The sequence below is a fragment of the Tamandua tetradactyla genome, unplaced genomic scaffold, assembly GCF_023851605.1.
Source record: "Tamandua tetradactyla isolate mTamTet1 unplaced genomic scaffold, mTamTet1.pri scaffold_73_ctg1, whole genome shotgun sequence".
Classification (NCBI taxonomy): Eukaryota; Metazoa; Chordata; class Mammalia; order Pilosa; family Myrmecophagidae; genus Tamandua; species Tamandua tetradactyla.
In genome coordinates this window covers 144,685-163,461 of record NW_027518403.1, presented here as the reverse complement: position 1 = coordinate 163,461, position 18,777 = coordinate 144,685, and the positions used below count along the sequence as shown (strand labels likewise).

Genomic DNA, 18,777 nt, shown 5'->3' with positions numbered 1-18,777 from the left:
TCGTTCTCATCTTCAAGGGTCCTCCAGGCTTTTAGGCTCTGAGCTGAGGTCTTGAGAGCTCTTTGCTCCCCTGCCATTGCCCTGAGAAGAGCAAGCTGAGCTAGGCCACTGGTCCCAGAGTGAGGGTAAGACCTGTGGAGCTGAGCCACCCTCTGAGCTGTTCCAGCTGTCCCCTGAAACCTCCCCACCCCCATCCCTTACCTCCCCACTGGCCCAGCTGACCTTCAGTGACACACCGAGTCTTGCTGAGGGCAGCCGAGTCCACCAGGCAGGCCAGCCTAGACCTGCCAGTCCCTAGCCAACACCCAGATGCATCAGCTAAAACAACACCCATCATTTTATGCCACTGCAGTGCTGTGGTCAGTTGTGACACAGCATACAGTGGGTGTTTAATAAGTGTTTGCCCTTAAGGCCAGAGGTCAAGGAGAGGCATCCAAATAAAGCTTACAGCACTGTTCTGGCATGTAGCAGGTGCTCAATGCCCACGTGCTCCTCTGCCCACTTCCTTCTCTCCAGGGTGGCTGCAGTGGGTCACAGGTCAATTTTTGGGACTTCTTGACAAACATTACACTGTCCACACTTTACTTTTATGACAAGAGGCCCCTGTCCACCAGCCACTACATCAGCCAGTGCTCAACCACAAGGGGCCTAGACACTTAACTCTTGCTCTGCTCTGCACAGAGGCTTGTTCCCAGGATGCGAGGAAAACCAGAGCTTACCAGGAAGCCTTTTCATGCCCCAGCTGAGGGTGAGCTGCCTTGTGTTTCTGCAAGACACCGGATTTGTCTCTTTATCCAACTCAGCCCCTGCTCTTTACTATAAATAATCAAATAAGATCTGCTCCCATCTTACCCTTCCACCCACCCCCTTTTCACATGCAAGAGCCATAATTGTTTCCATGCGGGGTCCCTGTCATGAGCCCATTGCAAAGGAGGTACAATTAGCACTGGTTGGGGATCCAATATTTCATGTTTGTACACAGTGATTATTTTAGCAAAGAGAATGGAAAGTTAAACCTGGAGGTGTGCTCGCTCTCCAGCCACCCGGGAAGCACCCTTTGCCACCCTGCCCCAGGGTGGCCCTTTAATTCCCAAATCTCTTCTGTCTGGGTGGCCCTTGCCCCAGTGTCTTCCAGACAACCAGTCTTGTCTCTACTCCAGGTGAGGTAGGAGTGGCCATGCTCCAGGAGGCCAGGCCCATGGGGCAGGGACAAGAGCCGGGAATGTCTCCTGGACCTGCTGGTTCTTGGCAGTTCCTGGACACTAGCTCTTAAACCAGTTTTCCACAGGCTCCTGAAAGTTTTGGTGGTCTGGGGACAGGCCTTTTCATTCAAACAACCAGGCTGAAGCTGCAGAATGTTGATATCTGTCTAATCTAGGTGTTCATATATATGCACTCGGCTCTGTTACTATCTGCTCCCTTTGCGTGATTGAAATAATTTGTAATTTAGAAGACATTGAGAAAGTGAGTTTGGAAGAGTGCTGATGTGATGATTGCTAGAGTCTAGTATGCTAAATGAAGTTTGTTTGTTTATTCATTTTTCCCAAGGTAGGGAACACTTGAAATGGAGAAGGATTTAAGTCAAGCTTGTTGTACATACATGCACTCAGAATATACAAGCACCACTTCTGTGATAAATGCTAGAGGTTTTGGTAACATCCTCTCAAAATCTTCACAACCAAAATGAGACCACTTTGAAGGCTGCCCCACATCCCTTGGAAACCTATGATTTGCTCTGATACTTTGTTGCCATTATGAATTAGTTGTGACTGGCAGAGAAGCCAAAATATTTGGGTGTGTGTGGGTGGGGTTAAATAAAGTAGAAGTCTACTTATCGCAGGAAAACAAAATCCAGAGGGGGTCAGGGCTTTCACCTCATGACCCAAAATGGCTGCTCCATTTCCAGCCACCACATCTGAATTCAAGCCAGCAGGAAAGATAAAAGCTCTGTGCATCATTGGCTGAGCGCTTCCAGGCCCCATCCCAGCGCTCTCCAGAAGGGAGACGCTTAATATGTGCAGAGCAGGTGCCTCGCGTGGAGCAACAACTTTGTGCGAGTGCCCAGACTGAGCGCGGTGCGTTCATTGCCTCGGAGCGTCAATCCATCTGCCTGGCGAGTTGTGCTGCCTGAAAGGGCTCGAGGCCGGATTCCAAGGCCAGAAGAGGGGCCGAGAGCGTGACCGACCCTAGTGGGCCGGGGCAGGAGACGCTGCGGCCATGCAGACGTGCGCCAGGGCCTGGGGGCTGTGCCTGGGTTGCGGGGTCGGGGGCGGACGCCTCCTGGTTGGGAGCGCCGGGTCGCACTGGGCGCCACCAGGCCGGGACAGCAGTAGTGGTAACGTGGACGGCGGTGCGCCTGGGGCCTCGCGACTCCTCGAGAACCTCCTGCCCAGATACGATGACTTTGCTCGGAGGCACATCGGCCCTGGGGACAAAGACAAGAGGGAGATGCTACAGGCCCTGGGGCTGGCGAGCATTGAAGAACTGATCGACAAGACCATCCCCTCTAACATCCGTTTGAAAAGACCCTTGAAAATGGAAGACCCTATTTGTGAAAATGAAATCCTTACAACTCTGCATGCCATTTTCAGCAAAAACCAGATCTGGAGATCGTATATTGGCATGGGCTATTACAACTGCTCAGTACCGCAGACAATTGTGTGAAACTTACTGGAGAACTCAGGATGGATCACGCAGTATATGCCGTACCAGCCAGAGGTGTCCCAGGGGAGGCTGGAGAGTTTACTCAACTACCAGATAATGGTGTGTGAGGTCACAGGCATGGACACAGCCAACGCTTCCCTGCTGGATGAGGCAACCGCAGCTGCGGAGGCGATGCAGCTGTGCTACAGACACAACAAGAGGAGGAAATTTTTTGTGGACCCTCGTTGCCACCCACAGACAATAGCTGTGGTTCAGACTCGAGCCAAATATAATGGTGTCCTCATTGAGCTGAAGTTACCCCATGAAATGGACTTCACTGGAAAAGATGTCAGTGGAATGTTGTTCCAGTACCCAGACACAGAGGGGAGGGTGGAGGACTTCACAGAGCTCGTGGAGAGAGCCCATGAGAACGGGAGCCTCGCCTGTTGTGCTACTGACCTTTTAGCTCTATGTATCCTGCGGCCTCCTGGAGAATTTGGGGTAGACATTGCCCTGGGCAACTCACAAAGATTTGGGGTGCCACTGGGCTATGGGAGACCACATGCAGCCTTTTTTGCTGTCTGAGAAAGTTTGGTGAGAATGATGCCTGGAAGAATGGTAGGGGTGACAAGAGACGCCACTGGGAAAGAAGTATATCGTCTTGCCCTTCAAACCAGGGAGCAACACATCCGGAGAGACAAGGTTACCAGCAACATCTGTACAGCTCAGGCCCTGTTGGCGAATATGGCCGCCATGTTTGCAATCTATCATGGTTCCCAGGGGCTGGAGCATATTGCCAGGAGGGTATGTAATACCACTTTGATTTTGTCTGATGGTCTCAAGAAAGCAGGGCACCAACTCCAGCATGACTTGTTCTTTGACACTTTGAAGGTACAGTGCGGCTGCTCTGTGAAGGAAGTCTTGGACAGAGCCACACAATGGCAAATCAATTTTCGGCTCTTTGAGGATGGCACACTTGGTATTTCTCTTGATGAAACAGTCGGTGAGAAGGATCTGGATGACTTGTTGTGGATCTTTGGCTGTGAGTCATCTGCAGAACTGGTTGCTGAAAGTATGGGAGAGGAGCAAAGAGGTATCCTAGGGACAGCATTCAAGAGAACTAGCCATTTCTCACACATCAGGTGTTTAACAGCTATCACTCAGAAACAAGTATTGTCCGGTATATGAAGAAATTAGAAAACAAAGACATTTCCCTTGTTCACAGCATGATTCCACTGGGATCCTGCACCATGAAGTTCAACAGTTCATCTGAACTCACACCTATCACATGGAAGGAATTTGCAAACATCCACCCCTTTGTGCCTCTGGACCAAGCTCATGGGTACCATCAATTTTCCAAGAGCTTGAGAAGGATTTGTGTGAAATCACGGGCTATGATCGAATCTCTTTCCAGCCTAACAGCAGAGCCCAGGGAGATTATGCCGGGTTGGCTACTATCCAAGCTTACTTCGACTGGAGAGGACAGATGCACAGAATGGTTTGCCTCATTCCTAAGTCAGCACATGGGACCAACCCAGCAAGCGCCCACATGGAAGGCATGAAGATTCAGCCCGTGGAGGTCGATAAATACGGGAGTATCGACGTAGCTCACCTCAAGGCCATGGTCGACAAACACAAGGACAACCTAGCAGTGATCATGATTACGTACCCGTCCACCAACGGGGTGTTTGAAGAGAACATCAGCGACGTGTGACCTGATCCACCAACACAGAGGACAAGTCTACTTGGACGGGGCAAATATGAATGCCCAGGTGGGAATCTGTCGATCTGGAGACTTTGGTTCTGATGTCTTGCACTTAAACCTTCACAAGACCTTCTGCATTCCCCACGGCAGAGGTGGCCCAGGCATGGGGCCCATCGGAGTGAAGAAGCATCTTGTCCCCTTTCTGCCCAATCATCCCATCACTTTCGTAAAGCAGAGTGAGGACACCTGGCCGCTGGATACTGTCAGTGCAGCCCCGTGGGGCTCCAGTTCCATCTTGCCCATTTCATGGGCTTACATTAAGATGATGGGAGGCAAGGGCCTTAAACAGGCCATGGAAACTGCCATTTTAAATGCCAACTACATGGCCAAGCGATTAGAAAAACACTACAGAGTCCTTTTCAGGGGAGCAAGAGGTTATGTGGCTCATGAATTTATTTTGGACACAAGACCCTTCAAAAAATCTGCAAATATTGAGGCAGTGGATGTTGCTAAGAGACTCCAGGATTATGGATTTCATGCCCCTACCAGGTCCTGGCCTGTGGCGGGGACCCTGATGATAGAACCCACAGAATCAGAAGACAAGGCGGAGCTGGACAGATTCTGTGATGCCATGATCAGCATTTGGCAGGAAATTGCTGACATCGAGGAGGGCCGCATTGACCCCAGGGTCAATCCCCTGAAGATGTCTTCATACACCCTGACCTGCGTCACATCCTCCCACTGGGATCGGCCATATTCCAGAGAGGTAGCAGCATTCCCACTTCCCTTTGTGAAGCCAGAGAACAAATTCTGGCCAACCATTGCCCAGATCGATGACATATATGGAGATCAGCACCTGGTTTGCACCTGCCTACCCATGGAAGTTTATGAGTCCCCCTTCTCTGAACAGAAGAGGGCCTCTTCTTAGTCCTCTCTCCCCTAATTTCAAATGACTGGTTTAACACGTCTCTCCCAAGCAATTGGTAAGCAAGAAATGTTTCATCTCCCACCCCAGATTGAAGTAGGGGTTTTATATAGTACATATATTTTTGTAATCTCTGTCAAGGTAAATGTAAATACAAATAGTACAGTGAATGGAAGCTGATCGTTGGAAGACTGCTTTGCTTTGGTGCCTCTGCTTCCATATGTAGCAGTTGATGTTCAAGTTGCCTTGATTGGGGGCCATTTAGTTCATTGCATAAAAGAATTTGGATGTGCTAGAACTTTAACTTTCACAAGTATGCACAGGTTATAAAGGCTAGACTGGAAACCCAATGGGCCTACTTTTGTTCCAAATAAGTCCTTGTGGACTGTGCCATCTGTGGGAAATTGCAGAGCAAATGTTTACATTTTGTATACACTGAAATCTTTCTCCAACTAATTTGCCTGGTTCATAATAGCATTTCTGATAGTTTTTCTCTTGATCTGTTTTTTTATCTGCATTTATTAGTAGTCTAATAAAAGCATTTCAATTTGAAAAAAAAAAGCTCTGTGCATGATGACTGTGCATCCTCCATTTAATGGTGCTTTTCAGATATTACACATATCTCTTCCACTTATATCTCAGTGGGCTGGGTTTGGCCTAAGGGCCCTTCTTTGCCAACCCTGATTTAATTGTGTGGATTCTAGAATGAGACAGCTTCTGTTCAAACTGATTTACTAGTTTGTATGATTTTGAGCAATTAATCTTTCTGTGCTTCAGTTTCTTGCTCTATAAAATAAAGAAGCTGGGTCATTCCAGGTCCCATCAGGAAGCACAATTTCCCCTGGGTGGTTCCAGTGAAGAGTATTTATTGAAGGGAGTCTTCACAGAGGCTGAGCAGGGTGAGGGGTGCAGCAGCATGGGGTTGCCAACAGTCCCCACTGCTGGGGCAAAGGGCAAGGGCAGGTAACAGCCTTACTAAGGCCCTGTGAGTCTCAGAACCACAGAAGGGTCCCTGGTGACAGCTGTACTCCCAGGCTGAGGAGCCATGGCCAGAACTGAGCAGGTGAGAGGGAGCTGGAGGAATGGGCACCCTGATTCTTCTCTCCTCCTGTGCCCCAGTCTTGCCTGTACCACCTTTCAGCCAAGGCCAGCCAGAAGCAGAATGCAGAGGATGCCCAAGAGACAGATTGTAGGGTCAGCATCCTGGTGCCCAGAACCCACTGGAAACAGGCATGGGGGTAAGTCGAGAATGCCCAGCACCACTGCTGATAACAGTAGGGCAATTGGGAGTTTAAAAACACATGTGCCCATGCAAGTCAAAACCACAATGAGGGCCACTCCACACCCACCAGGATGGGTCTAATCAAGAAGTGAGACAATGCTAAGCGTTGGCAAAGATGTGGAGAAATCAGAAGCCCCATGCACTGCTGTTGGGAATGCAAAATGGTGCAGCTGCTGTAGAAGACAATCTGCTAGTTCCTCAGGCCATTAGACACCAAGCTACCATCTGGCCCCACAATTCCACTCCTAGGTGTGTCTCCAGCATGACTGAAAACCTACACTCATGCAAACACGTGCTCACCATTGTTCATATCAAAATTATTTGCAGAAGCCAAAAGATAGAAGCAACACAATGTCCATCAGCAATGAATTGCTAAACCAAATGTGCTTTATCCAGACAGGGAATATTACACATCCATAAAAGAAGAAAAGGAACAAAGCTCTGATACATGTGACAATTCGGGTGAACCTTGATGACGTTGTGATAAGTAAAATAAGCTGGACACAGAAGACATGTCCCATGTGATTCCCTTCATACAGAAGTCCAGAATGGGCCCTCTACAGAGGCAGAGTGAGTTAGGCTTTGCCAAGGGTTGGGGAGTGGGGGCCTGGGGGTGATGGAGGTACAGACTTTCTTTTAGAGCTGACCAAAATGTCCTGACATTGACAGCAGTGATGGTGGCATGGATCTGTGAAAATATCCAAAAGGCACTCAGTTGCACTCTTTGGGTGAATCGTATGCTATGTGGGTTATATCTCAATAAAGCTGTTATGAAAAACAAACCCAAACAACATGGCTGGCCCACAGCCAGTGCCCCATGGGGAAAGGACAGAGTGGCAGAGTGCAAGGCCTGCCACCCAGAGGGAGACACAAAGCCTGGGCCAGGCCAGTGAGTAGGTGGCAGTCCCCCGCCTTGGTCCCTGCTGGGAAAACCATCCCCAGACTCTGGGGGTCCATCCAGAACCTGGACTTGTTTTCCCTGCCACAGTTTCCAGCACAGTCATTGGGGATTTATCAGTGGGTCAGGGTCTTCAAAGGGGGCTTGTTTCTCAGAGTGTGGCTGGGGACGCCGTCGGTGCTGTCAGTGTCGCGGCTCCTGCACACACATGGCCCTGACCACCATGTCCTGCCCCCAGCCTGCTCAGCTGCATGCGTGCCTCTTGCTCTCAGAAGGCCCTTGAGGTGGGGCCAAATGGCCTGGGTTCAAAGCCTGGCTTTGCCATTTTCCATTGAGCACTAATTTACCATGCTTAGACTTAGCTTTTCTGTGCCTCAGTTTCCCCACCTGTGAAATGGGGATGGTGGCATTCCCTTCCTCCTGAGGTTCAGATGAGTTCATGGAAGGAATATGCTAGAACAGTTCCGGGCACCTGACAAACACTGCAGGAGCGTTTGTCACCATTGGTATTGCCTGAGAGGATTAGAAATCCCTCTCTGCTGAAGCTGCAGTTTGGAAGTTTCTGTTGCATGCAGCCAAATGAAACCCTGACTTAGAAAACTACCAAATGGATGTGACCTCACTGTGCCTGAGTCCTGGCCCCCTCCGAGGGTCCTTCTCCACTCCCACCCCCACCCCAGACTCCCTCCTTCCCCCCAGCCTCTGCATTCAGCTGCAGAAGACTGGGCAGGGTAAAGGCAAGCAATAAAGCAGAGGAAGCTCGCTCGGATTCTGGCTTTCCAATAAGGAAAGCTTAATGAGACAATTAAGCAAAACTATTTTCTTTTTATCTCCCTTTTCATCTTCCCCAAGCACTGTCAGAGCCTAAAAGCATGGAGGGTCCTTGAAGAAGAGAGCCAAACTGTCCCTCCCCCTTGGAAACAAAAATGGGAAGACCAGGCTCAGAGAAGGCAGGGGCTGAGTAAAGGTCACACAGCAAGTTGGGAGAGCAGGGACAGGGTGGGGCCAACCCTGGTGTTAAGAGACCTGGAAATGGAGGGTTCCAAGGCTGGACTTTGGCCAGTTGTAATGTTCACACTCAGACCAGAGAGAGCAGCCACCAAGGAGTGCCAGGAGATTGTGCCCACATGGGGGACACAGGCCCTGTGCCACCAGATTGGCTGAGTTTTCCGGAGAAGCTAAAACTCACATTTATAGGGGCTGAGGGGGTGCATGGGTGGTTCAGTGGTAGAATTCTCGCCCACCATGCAGGAGATCTGGGTTCCACTCCTGGCCCATGCACTTTCCCCATCCCATAAAAAATAGAGAAATAAGGGATAAGACCACCAATTAATTCAAAATTCTAGGAAACCCAGTGTGGGGCAAACACAGTGGTCTGTGCTGAGGCCAGTGCCTGTGCTGGTATAGTGTGGTGCCCACGGATGCCCCCACAGTGCTCCTTTCCAGTCTGCCCCCTCTGACACCCCCAGCCCAGGGCTCTGCTGCAGCCCTGCCATGCCCAGTGCACAGGCTGTGCCCTGCACAAAGGTGCCTACCAGAGAGGTGACCATGGGTTACCCCTGCCCATGCTCGCCCTGTGTCCTTGGCTGCCTGTCTTAGTTCCCCTGGGCTGCTAGTGCCTGGACAGCTCACAACAACAGAGATGCATATACTCTCACGGGTCTGGAGGCCAGAAGTCTGAAATCAAGGCACTGGCAGGGCTGTGCTCCCTCGGGAACTCACAGCGGGGAGTGGGGGTCTGTTCCCTGCTTCTCTCCTGGCCTCTGGCTGTGGTCACCCTCGGTGTGCTTGGCTTGCGGCGCACTTGTCTTTGCCTCTGTCTTCTCATGTTGACATCTGTCATGTCTCCTCTGCCCTTCTTAGGAAGGCACCAATCTTCCCAGGCTAAGGGCCCATCTCTTCTTGATTTAGCCAATCCCACCGACCAGGACCCGATTTCCAAATCAGGTTACATTCACAGGAAGCAAGCGTGAGAAACTCGCTGTCTCTTTTTGGGCACTGTTTGTTCTGGAAGAAGCATCTGACCCCTGTAATGCATCCACCTGGAGGGGCGCCTCTGTCTAACTCCCACAGCAATGCTGGGCACGTTTGGGTCCTGCCAAGGTGATACCAATGGGGCAAGAGCTTGACTTGGGGGAGAAGGGCAGGGACAGGAGGTGGTGGCGGTGCTGCCCTGACCTCCATGCAGGAAGGTAGCACTGGGGCTGGGGAGCATCTCAGGCTCCAGAATGATTCTAATAAACTTTTGGTCTTGGCCAAGGAGGCATCCTTGAGCCTAAGTGCCCACCTGAGGGGCCCTACATCTTGCCAGAAGGGACCTGCCTGCCTTCACAGCCTCCCATGCTCTGTCACTGGCTGGGCACAGGTGCAATGGTGAATTCAGAGCACAGCAGCTGGGGCCATCTGTCTGTCTCACACCACGGAAGGACAGCTGAGAGGCCCTCTTCCAGGGGGTGCCTGGTATGGGAGGACATGTTGGAAACAGCCTGCCTGCTGTTCAGCAGCTTGCACTTTAGGGTAACCATTCAAGTAAATTTTGCCTCCTGTAGCATAAGAGATCTGAAATTATGGTGACCTAAAAATGTTTATTTCTCCATTGTCTTTGTGGGTTCCCCTGTGCCAGGCATGTTCCCCTGTGCCCAAGGGAAGTACATGGTCTTATACCAAATGCATCTGTTTCCTGTGGTAGGTACAACAAATTGCCCCAAACTTAGTGACTGAAAACAACACATGTGTGTTTTATAGTTCAGGAGGTTGGAAGTCTAAAATGGGTCTCAATGGGCTAAAGCCAGGGTGTTGGGAGAACTGGTCTTTTCAGGGGGCTCTCAGAGAGGATGGGTTTTCCTGTCTTCTCAACTTCTAGAAGCCTCCTAGAGTCCTTGGCTCATGGCCCCTTCCTGCATCTTCAAAGCGAGCAACATAGCATCTCTGCTGTGACCTCCTGCCTCCCTCTTTCACTTATAGGGGTCCATATGATTACATGGGGCCCACCCAGAAACCCCATGAGGCCTCCCCATCTCGAGGTCCTTAACTCACATCTGCAAAGTCCCTTTGACTTGTAACAGCTCCCCAGGTTTGGGGGAGCCTCCCCCCAGAAACCTCTCAATCCAAGTGCTTCAAGTGGAGCTGTGCATCCTGCTCCCTACTTCAGCTCCAGGCTGGGCACAGGGCCCAAGTCAGGCCCATCAGGGTGGTTCATCACCTGCACCCAGCCGAAGAGAATTGAGGTGAGGCCAGAAAGAGGGGCATACTTTCTGCAAGGTGGCAAAGCCACAAAATGAAAACCTGGAGCAGCTGGTTGTCATCCCCCCAGTTTGGAAGACCCTGCCTGAGAGTGAAATCTACATGGAAGAAAATAGGCTAAGAAATAGAGACCAATTTCCAATGACCTGGAGCACCTGGATCCAGCTGTACCTGAAGCCAAACCACCCAGAACATTTCAGGTACTGGGGTGACGAATCCCCCTTTGGTTTATTCCAGCTTGAATTGAGTCATAATTCTCACCACTAGGAGTCTCAGCTGGCACTCTCTTCACTAGTTTTGAACAAGCAGCCCCCCCATTTTAATGCAGAATTAAAAGCATTTTGTGTGTGGGTGCTGAGCCCAAGTCTGCCTCACTTGCTTTCCTTCCTCTCTCTTCTTCCCCTGCCAGCTATGCCATTGGGTGATATATCCTAATGTATATTTAACAGTGGCTCAAAATCAAATTAATTTAATTGATTAATAAGCTGTAACATCCATTTCTAAATCAAGCTACATTTTCCTCTTGAGCAACTAAATTCATGCCTGTTGGCTTAATTTGTTGCTATTGTAATCTTTTAATGCTGATGAAATTATGGAAAAGTTTCTAGTGAAATTATCCAGATTTGATTAGGGTTGAATGTATTAATATTTTTCCTTCCCAGTAGTCTTTCGAGAGAGATTGGCTTGGAGTGTGCAGGTTGTGAGCTTAGAAAACAGAGTCACTCTGTCCCTCTTCAGCTCATCCTTCTTTTGGTGCACATTTATTGAGCACCAAATGCATGCTCAGTCCTGTGTCCCTGGGGATACTTTGGTGAATCAGATATGCTCTGCCACCATGGAACACAGGGTCTAGTTGGGAAATAAAACACAAACTGAGAACAGCCACCTAGTTGAGTGGGGTGTCTCTGTTGGGTTCCCTGGGAGCAAACCCTGAAACAAGGGTGGGACTGCAAGAAATGTCAATGGGCAGGTATCACAGGGAGCACCAGTGGGAGAGGGAGCATGAGACCAAAAGGGGAAGGGAAACAGCACAGGTGTGTTTGGTAAGCTGGCCACACAGTGGACAGTAAGGTCTCAGTTCCACTAGGGGCCTCTGGAAGACCATGCAGGATGTGCCCCAATGTTGTCTCAGCCAAGCAACAGGTCACCTGGGAATTTCCCCACCAACTCCCTTCTGTTGCTGAGCACTTCTCCAGGGGAGTGTCCACTTCCCACACTCCCCAGCCACAGAAAGTCACAGGGGCCAGCAGAAAAAAACAGCAGGATGTGCAGAAAGAGTGAGTGTCCCAGGGCATGGGGGCAGGGCATTGCAAACCCTGAGGGCTTCCTGTAGGAGGTGTCCTCTGAGCATGACTTGGAAGCACAAGGAGGAGTTGTGCCCTCTGTCTCCTTTGTCTGGACCTGGCCCAGGTGAGGTGCTCAGCATGTGGTGTCCTCCCTCATCAGCCTCTGTGGGGTCTACTGGCCCCACCACTGAGTCCTTGTCTCTGGGGCTAAGACCTGGGGTGTCCCAGAGTTTCCTGTTATGGGAAAATCCAATTGCCAGTGAGCCCAAAGCAGACACCATAGGAGCAGCAACCCCAAGTCTCCCCCCTTCTCACAGACTTTTTTGTTGTTATTGGGAGCATGGTCCAGGAATTGAACCCAGGTTTTCTGCATGGAAGGCAGGCTTTCTAACCACTCAACTACCTGTCTCATTGACTTTTATGACCTCACCTTCCAGTCCACCCCTCTCCATCCCCTTCTAAGAAGCAACTGCAACCTTCTCCCTTCCTTTGTGTTTCTTGAATAAGAATGTTTTATGAAACTGCAAGCTTGCCTTAGGCCATAGTTTAGGCAAATGAACAGTTGCCAAGCCTGGGATACAATGCCAGTATAAAGTGTCAGTGGCAGGAAGGATCAGTGTGTTTGCTGGCCCTGCTCTGGAAAGCTGTAAGAGGCTGGGCTCTTCAGAGACAGTTGTTTCAAGGGGTCATTTGCAGACACCCAGAGTCACCTTAAGCTTTGCCTCAAAGTGGACACATCTCCCGCTGTGATGGCCTTTGCTGACTTGTTCTTGGAAACTGGGGGCCAGACACATTGCTAAATGAAAACAGTTTGACCTTGAGATGTAAAAATTTACTGCTGACAAACTGAACCTCTAGGGCACCCCACAGCGAGCTGGAACAGGGATAGGGCCAGAGTGGCAGAGAGGACTGGGACCCAGGTAGCCCCTTTCCCTCCCCTCCTGCCTCCTGAGGCCAAATCTCCCCGCCTGCTAACTCCACTTGTTCTGGAATGCACCAGGCCCCACCCAAAAGTACCTAATTGTGGAGGAACCTGCAGTACCTTCCAGGTTCCCTCCTTCAGGAAAGAGTGGGTTGGGGCAGGACATGGGAGCCAAGCTGGCTGGGATGATGTCAGGCCCCAGGGAGGGCCCCCAAACCAGACCTCCCTCCAGCCTGTGCAGGGGTTGGGGAGGGGTGCATCCTGGGCAGCCCCGCTAGCCTTCCACACAAGGCAGAGTTTCCCAGAGGGGCTGCCCCAGGCTTCTTCTTGCGGGGGGTGGGTGCAGCCCGGTCATCACTTGTGTGGAGGTCTGGAGCTGAGGCTGGGCAGAGCCTTCACCTGTGCTGTTCCCTATGCTGCCCCTGACCTTCCCCACTGTCCACCCCCTCCAGTGAGCCCAGCCTACATGTCTGACATCCCTTCCCCAGTGAGCCTTCCCCTTCTTGAAATGGGTTCTGCCAGCTCTCAGTATTTCTCCCTCATGGAAAGGGACACAATGTTAGTTCTAGAATTGTGATATCATTTCCTCACACCCCACTCCCCCCACTGGACTGCAAATTCAAGCTCAGTGAGATCAGGCCCCATATGGCTAACCCAGAGGTGGCCCACAAATGTTTTTAATAAGTTGTCATTATTTAAAAAAATTTATTTATTGAAATGAAATTCATATAGCATAAAATTAACCCTTTTAAAATGGCATTTAATGCATTTATAATGTTGTACACCTCTATCTAGGTCTGAAACATTTCCATCACTCTGGAATAAAATTCCATACCTAATACATAGCCACTCCTCATTTCCCCCTGGCCCCCCAATTCCTGCCACCAACAATCTACTTCTGTCTCTATGGGTTTTCCTTTTCTGGACATTTCATATAAATGGGATCATACATTATGTGTCCTTTTGTATCTGGCTTCTTGCATTCAGCATCATGTTTTCAAGGTTCCTTCATGTTTGTAGTATGATTCAGTAACCTTCATTTTACAGTTAGGAGCTTTCCCATTAAAAATCTAGATTTATGGCTTCTGTTACCAAAATAAAAAAAAAGCAAAATGCAGAAGCTCTGGTAACCCTGGGTCCTCCATTCCTCATAACATTCGCCTGGAACTGACCCTTCAGGGACAGGAACACTCTAGTTCACCCTCCACCAACCCCTACTGCAGCATGCTGGAGCTGCTTCACCTGTTTTGCTGCCTGCCTGGCACCTCTAGAGACATTTGAGTTTTTAACTCCTTGCATAATTGTTTGTGTCCCTGGTCCCTAACTGCAGCTGGTACACAGAAGACCCTTTGCTTTCAGTCAGTGACTACGGCAACTCACAGGACACATCTCCCCACTCTCCAGGCTCAGAGAGGCTAAGTGTGCTTCCAGAGATCACCCAGACAGCAAGTGGCACAGCCAGGATTTTTTTTTTGAAAATAGGTAAGAAATTTTATTAAATGCACACAAGCAAGTAAAGATGGATGGCAAGAGGTTCCATTTTAACTTTGGGACCATCTGCTTTCATTGCTGTGCTTCACTTACTCCCCTCTGGCTTCCTTCTCCAGGGCACTGCCTGGTGGTAGACAGTCCATTTGGGTGGGTCAGTTGGATCCACCCTTCTCCATAGATGATGCTCTGGCTGGGCTCCATATGGGTCAGTGGCCGCTAAGTGGGTGGCCCTGGACAAGCTGTCATCCAGCCAGGACTTAAACCACCAATTCTGGTTCCTAAACCTGGGCTCCCTCCACACCACCCCATATCTGCACCAACAAGGGGGGAGAAGGCCTCTTTTTACTCAAAATGCCACTGAGGGGGAAAAGAAGTATAATAAAGTATCAGTGGCAGAAAGTTCAAATAGAGTTGAAGGACTACTCTGGAGGTTGCATTTATGCAAGCTTCAGTTAGTCCTTGCTACCTATCATAACCTTACAACCCCCAACCAAGACCATTTCAGCCAATCCTAAAGAACACCTAGGGCAATATATAAGATTCCACAAGGGTTCCAGGCACTAGAGTAACTTTCCAGAAACCTACAAACTCCAGATGGGTCCTTGGTCCAGATAAGTCCTGAAACCTAGTCCAGCCTCTCCAGAACATCAGATAGTTCTATTTCTCTACCTCAATATATTAGTGACAGACCCTTCCAATATGAAAAATTTAGAATTGCCATAGCCCAAACACCCCTAAAGAGAAGGATGGAAAGGTCAAAGGTGATGGTGGAGTTATACAGAGAAGATAGGACTTTACAAATGAATATGAATGTTGAATCATTCAATTTATATTTATTTTAGTCTCCAGTATTTTAGGGCAGCTAGAAGTAAAAACTGAAAATTGTGAAATTGTAACCCATGTCAAAGTCTGAAGCATGTTCTGCAACTAATTGTGGTGCTGTGCTTTGAAATTTATAGCTTTTTTGCATATATGTTATTTTTCACAAAAAAAGAAGGAAAAATAGTTGATTGATGATAAAAAGAATTCTTAAGCCTGTGCTGGTTTGAGAGGATGTACATACTCTAGAAAACCCATGTTTTAATCTTAATCCCATTTTGTAAAGGTAGCTGTTTTTTCTAATCCCTATTCAGTATTGTATGTTTGAAACAGTAATTAGATCATCTCCCTGGAGATGTAATTCAATCACCTATTTGCATGGGTCTTGATTAGTTTACTGGAAACCTATAAAAGAGGAAACATTTTGGAGAATGTGAGAGATTTCTGAGAGAGCAGAAAATGACATAGCCATGAGAAGCAGAGAGTCCACCAGCCAGTAACCTTTGGAGATGAAGTAGGAAAACACCTCTGGGGGAGCTTCATGAAAGGAAGCCAGGAGAGGAAGCTAGCAGATGATGCTGTGTTCACCACGTGCCCTTCCAGATGAGAGAGAAGCACTGACCCTTTTTCCATATGCCTTCTCACTTGAGAGAGAAGCCCTGAACTTCATCGGCCTTCTTGAACCAAAGTATCTCCCCCTGGATGCCTTAGATTGGATATTTCTATAGACTTGTTTTAATTGGGACATTTTCTTGGCCTTAGAACTGTAAACTAGCAACTTATTAAATTCCCTTTTAAAAGTCATTTTGTTTCTGGTACATTGAATACCAGTAGATAGCAAGCTCACACAAGCCCTCTAGCTTCCTATATTCTGGAGAAGCTAGAAGGAAAAATCTGAGGGGATCATATGGTAGCCCATGACAAACTCTGGGATCTGTCCTGTAACCACTTGTCGAAGAGTGCTTTGAAAACTATTGCTTTTTTATTTCTTTGCTTTGTGTATATGTTATACTATACAATTAAAAAAGTAAAAAAAGAAAATGAATAGAAAGCTGCCTTAATGTCTATATCTGTAAGAAAGTTCTTTTATACTTTCAAAACTACATGCAAGGAAATCAAATATGTATGTTCATGCACAAAATGTGCTCTAATAAAGAACTTTAATTGAACATAAGCAAAACAAAACCCCACTGAGATCCCTGTCAGAACTCCCACTGGCTCCCTTGAAATCAAGGATTGAACACTCATGTGCCCATGAGAAGCACACAGGCACATACTCGCAGAAACGGGGGTGCCCTATGGAGACCAGGGCATGTCTGCTTAGCCCCTGTCCTGCGTGGCAGGCAGGAACATGGCCCAGTGTGGCCAGAATTTTTGATTTTTCCAGAAAGGCTGGATACCTGGATTTGTGAGTGTCATATCCCAGTCTTCAAGTGCAGGCCTAAAATTCCAATGTATAAAAGACCCCCAGTGGCCAAATCGAGTAAGTCAGAAGCTGGGTACCCCCCACCCATGCTGCCAGGTTGTGCCCTCGACTTTAAAGCCTGGTTTTGACTGCTGGCTACAGAGATCTGGGCTACACCTAGGGTGTCCTGTCTTCCTCACTCAGGGTTCCCAGGATGGGTGGGGGGGTCAGCTCACCTGGGCTAAGTGTCCTTTGTGAGGGGGTCACAATTTTTCTGGGACCCAGGATGCATAGGGACTGCCACCTCCAACCCCTAGAATACATGACAGCGCTGCTTCCTCCCACCATCTCCAGAATCTTCCACCTTATTTATTGCTTTTACATTAAACAAGAAGAAAATTATCAAGCACTTATTATGTACCAGGCATCGTGCAATGCCCTGTGTAATTTCCAAAACCATATCAGTACAGACTCCTGGAGCCTGAAAGAGATGTGTGCTCCTGCCTTCCAGAAGTCCACTCCACGTACCTGGAAGAGAATCTGGCATGTAGTAGGTGCTCAGTAAATGTTTGTTGAGTGACTGAATGATAAGGTAATAGCAGCATCTCCTCCTACATTCACTAGTGGGAGTTCCACAAAAGGAGCTTCTGTAATTTCCCCTCCCTGAAGGAAAAGGAATCTAAGATGCTGAGAGGGGAAGGAACTGGCCAGTGTTTAAGCAGCTGCCTGAGGTAGGACCTCTTTTGGCATCAGCCAGGGAACAAAACCCTCTCTCTTTTCTTTCTCTGCCTTCCAGTATGCAACTGTAGCTTTTTTACATGGTGGATTTTCAGAGCCTGTGGTTGACATCCAGAGCCACTCCTAGGACACTCACTTCTTGGAAAGGGGACTTGCCTCTTCCTTTCAAAAAGAGCTTCACTCTGAAATCCAGGAAGCCATGGAGAAATTCCTTCTGGAAGGATGTGTTAGCATTCATCAAGCATAATTATTTCCCCAAGCAAAATATTTAAACAGAGCTTCAAGGAGTCCAACAAAAGAAAATGAGTTTTAGGGGAAATACACATGCACACACACAAACCACATTCTATCCTCCAAACCTTAGCTGGAAGGATTTTATCTGCTCTCTTAGGGAAAACTCAAGAAGTTTAATTTAAAACTTGGGTGGGCTCATGACCCATCAGTGGGGTGACTGTTCCATAATCTGACAGTGAGATAACAAGAAAACGTTCTGGAACCAGTGTTTGATTTGGCTTCAGAAATTCAGACCAGCTTTCTTCTGAGAGCTCTGCAGCCTGGTGTGTGGCTGAGGCTGGTATATCTCCCCTGGCCAGAGACCACATCTGCAATAATGTTTATGAAATTGGAGAATTCAGGAGAAGGCAGCCAAAGGAGGAGGTCATTTAACCTTCCCGCCAGGTGCCCAGCACCATGGTGGTCACCTAAAATATGGGCTAAGAAAGTCACAGGAATGGCCTGCACTCCCTGGCTGCCCCACGATGCTGTGATCTGTCCCCTGCAGAGTTCCTGTCTCTCCTGCTGGCTTGCTGTCAGCTTACAGAGGGAAAACCCAAAGTGATCTCAAAAATGTAGATGAGTGCATCACACCTGCTCCCCCTGGGCTCTTTGAAAATGGGTTTTATTGGGTTGAAAGTAGCAAAATGATATATTGAGTGTCTAGGGCTGTTTCCCCCCCTCCCTTCTTTGCTTTGCTTCTCTCACTCTGCCTGGGGCTGGGCTGGGAAAGGGTTCCCTTCCTAAAAGAACAGTTCATTTTCAGAGCAAACACTCAGGGGGAAGGAAGCCAGGTAAGAAGTGTGAGCTGGCACTGTTTTGGGCATAAGCAAGAGTTTCATGCCAAAGCTTCTGACTCGCAGGTGGCTGGTGGGGAGGGGGGCTGGAGGTTGATTTGCTCATGCTGTAGGGGTCTTCCTCACCCCACCCATTCCCTCCCAGGGGACAGGTCTTTTCTAGCTGTTGAGCCATCAACAAACATCCTCTTCAGAAAGTGGTTTAGTAGCATCCCAGCATCCTGCCCCACTAGACCACCATGATCTAAAGAGGCCAGCTGATGGGTTCCTGCAAGAGACGGTGATATCTGTCCCCAGGGAGAGTTCCTCACCAAAAGCTACTTGCTGGCCTTCTGCAACTGGCTGTTAAG

General features: G+C 48.8%; 1 pseudogene; it reads left to right on the top strand.

The window, feature by feature from the left end:
- Window positions 1-2,217: 2,217 nt before the first annotated feature.
- On the top strand, window positions 2,218-5,523 carry LOC143673267 (glycine dehydrogenase (decarboxylating), mitochondrial pseudogene; annotated as a pseudogene).
- The last annotated feature ends 13,254 nt before the right edge of the window (window positions 5,524-18,777 follow it).